This window comes from Rattus rattus, chromosome 2 (genome assembly GCF_011064425.1).
Source record: "Rattus rattus isolate New Zealand chromosome 2, Rrattus_CSIRO_v1, whole genome shotgun sequence".
Lineage (NCBI taxonomy): Eukaryota > Metazoa > Chordata > Mammalia > Rodentia > Muridae > Rattus > Rattus rattus.
Window position 1 is genome coordinate 156781053 of NC_046155.1, and position 4120 is coordinate 156785172.

Consider the following 4120-nt stretch of genomic DNA (forward strand, 5'->3'; position numbering starts at 1 on the left):
CTATACCTATTATCCTTAGGTTTGATCTTCTCATTGAGTCCTGGATTTCCTGTATGTTTTGGACCAGTAGCTTTTTCCGCTTTACATTATCTTTGACAGTTGAGTCAATGATTTCTATGGAATCTTCTGCTCCTGAGATGCTCCTTGTCTCTCTTTTTGGTTTTTCTATATCCAGGAGTTGTTTCCATGTGTTCTTTTCTTGATTTATTCTATTTCCATTTTTAATTCCTTCAACTGTTTGATTGTGTTTCTAAATTCTTTCAGGAATTTTTGTATCTCTCTCTATGGTCTTCTACTTGTTTATTTATGTTTTCCTGGAATTCTTTCCAGGCATTTTTGCGATTCCTCTCTGTAGGCTTCTACTTGTTCTCTAAAGGAGTTCTTCACGTCTTTCTTGAAGTCCTCCAGCATCATAGTCAAATATGATTTTGAAACTAGATCTTGCTTTTCTGGTGTGTTTGGATATTCCATGTTTGTTTTGATGGGAGAATTGGACTCCGATGGTGCCATGTAGTCTTGGTTTCTGTTGCTTGGGTTCCTGTGCTTGCCTCTTGCCATCAGATTATCTCTAGTGTTACTTTGTTCTGCTATTTCTGACAGTGGCTAAACTGTCCTATAAGCCTGCGTGTCAGGAGTGCTGTAGACCTGTTTTCCTCTCTTTCCGTCAGTTATGGGGATAGAGTGTTCTGCTTTCGGGCGTGTAGTTTTTCCTCTCTACAGGTCTTCAGCTGTTCCTGTGGACCTGTGTCTTGAGTTTACCAGGCAGGTCACTTGCAGCAGAAAGGTTGGTCTTACCTGTGTTCCCGAGGCTCAAGTTCGCTCGCGGGGTGCTGCCCACGGGCTCTCCGCGGCGGCAGCCTGGTTGAAGATATTTACTGGTCCTTTAAGTGGGGTATCTTCACTCTCTTCTATACCTATTATCCTTATGTTTGAGATTTTCATTGTTTCCTGCATTTACTGGATGTTTTGGGCTAGGATCTTTTTATGTTTTATATTATCTTTGATGGTTTAGTCCATGTTTTCTATAGTATCTTCTGCCCCTGAGATTCTCTCTTCTATCTCTTACATTTTGTTGTTGATGCTTGTATCTATGATTCCGTGTCCCTTCCTTAGGTTTTTCTATCTCCAGGGTTGTCTCCCTGTGTGCTTTCTTTATTGTTTCTATTTCTATTTTTAAATCATGGACAGTTTTGTTCAATTCTTCCACATATTTGGTTGTGTTTTCCTGTAATTCTTTCAGTAATTTTTGTGTTTCCACTTTAAGGGCTTCTACCTATTTTCTTGTGTTGTCCTGCATTTCTTTTAGGGAGTCATTTATGTCCTTTTAAAAGTCCTCCATCATCATCATAAAATGTTATTTTAAATCCAAATCTTGCCTTTCATGTGTGTTTGCATATCCTGTATTTGCTTTGGTGGGAGATCTGGGCTTTGATGATGCCAAATAGTCTTGGTTTCTGCTGCTTATGTTCCTACACTTGCCTTTCACCATCAGCTTGTCTCTGGTGTTTGCTTGTCTTGCTGATTCCTAGAGTGGCTTGACCCTCCTTCTGGCCTCTGTGTCAGCCCTCTTGTAGTACTGTTTTCCTGTTTCTTTCAGTCTTTTCTGTGAACAGGTGCTCTGATCTCAGGTGTGTAGGCACTCCTGTTCACTGTCTTTCAGCTCTAGGAGCAGGCAGGAATCAGAAGGGTCCTGCTCTTGATTGCTCCTAAGACCTTGCACCCAGGGGGCACAGTTGGCACTGGATGATTCACTCTTGGGTCTGGAATGTGGGCAGAGGGTAGTCTTCTCTGATTTCTCAGGAGTGTCTGCACTTCTTGAGGGTCCAGCTCTCTCCCCCATGGGATTTGGGTGCTTGGAGCTGTTTGGCCATTTCAGTTCAGTCCTGGGTACAGACCAGAACATCAGGTACCGTTGGCTGACTCTTCCTATATTCCTGTGTCCAGAGGCACTGTGCAGTTTCCCCTTGGACCAGGGATATGCGAAGATGTGTGCAGTAGTGGCAGTCTATCATTTGTCTCAGAATGTCTGCAATTCTGGGTGTTCAACTCTCTTTCCTATGGACGTAGGTGCAGGGAACTCTCTCATATGCTTTCTAGTGCTTCCTTTAGCTTTTGTCAAGATTTTGGTACTATTTTACGACGTTGAGCTTGAGTGTTAAACAACATTTGGTGGCAGATGAGGGATCAGACTACAGAAATTGGGAACTACAATATTAATTCTGTTAGAAGGAGGCCTCATCCAGTTCCTTAGTATTATTCTCTGCCATTTTACATTCCTCTAATAAGGGGCAAGGCCCCTGGATGGATGGGTATGTACTTCTTATGTCCACAGTGTCTTTTTCTTACCATAGATGACGGTGGGAGAACATCTCCCCAACAAGACTCTACCACTAATGGATGTGGACAAATTTTGCATAATAAGAAAAGAGTCAGCTGGAGTGGCTTAAGGCTGCCCTGCCCCCATGTTGTAAGGATGTGCTAGGCACCTGGTGCAAGTAAGATGAATGGATATGTGATGGAGAGGTGAGAAAAACAGAAGAGTAGAGAAGTGCTTGTGGTTTGGTGAGAGGCAGAGCTGGGGACTTGATGACTTGATGCCAATAGCAGGTCTGAGAGAGGGCTGAAGTTGACAGTAGAATAGATTGTTGCCTAATTTGTTCAAATGCAGCAACTTTGAGCCCATGTGGAGGTAGAATGCCTGCATGCCTCAACATCCTGCCTAGACATAGGACTGGATGACTCAGTCTCTGGATTAGACTTCTTCAAAGGACCACCATGTATTTGTCTGTGATTTATGCTGAGGTCTGAAGCCATATTGATCTGTTTGGGCCTTGCTGCCTCTCCAAGGTGTGAGTGGGCATATGCATGTGAGTGGCTTGCATCACCATCTGAGGCTAGGTCCTGCTACCTGCTGACTCCGAGGACAATGTCTGGGTTTATGGTCCTACTCTAGCTGGGGACTGTCTTGATGTCCATGGCACCTGTTATTATTGAAGGCCATTTAGATGTCCATGGTCTATGGTGCCTTCTGAAGCCATGTTGATATGCTATCACTAGGGGCCATGCTGATGTATGTGGTCTGCACCATCATCTGAGGCTATGGTGATATCTGGGCCATGCTGATGTTGAAGGTGATGTCTAAATCCATGGTCCTAAAGCTGCCAGGATCTAGGTAGATGTTCATGTCCCCTATTAACCACTGAAAGCCATGATGATGTCCATTATGTATGTTGCAGCTTGAAACCATACAGATGGCCAAGGTCTGTGGTGCTAACATGGGGTCATATTGAAGTAAGTGGCCTATGCTGCCACATGAGGCCATGTTGATGTTTGTTGTCCAAGGATGGCTCTGAGAGATTTGTCAGGGTCCTTGGTCCTACTGCAGGCTGAGGCCATGTTCATGGTCTGTACTGTTTCCAGAAACCACCTGGATACCCACCATTTAAGCTCCAGTTAAACTGTAAAGAGCAAGGAAGCTAACTTGGCAGTGATATCGATGACTAAAGATGCGTATTATAGAAAGAGGGACATAGAAGGCTGATGTGACAACTCCTAACCTACCCCAGACTCCTTCCCAAAAGGAAGAACTTAAAAAGGAATGCATCAACTCTTAAAAATTGTGATAAGGATGCTAAAGTGTAGCTTTTCACACCTGACAGCTTCCTGCCAGGGTAAAGATGGAGAAGCTGTACATTTCTGAGTAGGAGAAAAGGAGTCAAGAGTTAATTAGAACTTATCTTCCAGGAAGCGAGTCAGAGACAAATGACTATTAGGTACAAAATGGATAGCTATCAAAAATAAGAGATGTTTTTTTATCCATTACATCACTATGATAGGAATTCCTAATTAATGCATTTATAAAATGTGTGTGTGTGTGTGTGTGTGTGTGTGTGTGTGTGTGTGTGTGTGTCTATGTGACCATTTATATACTTAATGTTTGGGTGATTATCACTTGTTCTATAGGTTATAGTCATGAGACCTTAACAGAACAAGTGGCACAAAACATGGCTTTACGATGAAACAAACCAACAGGTGAGACAGGTCAGGCAAATGATTTATGATTCATTACTCATTATTCCTACCATAATTGAATTAAAAATCACCTAGGAGATACCTGAGA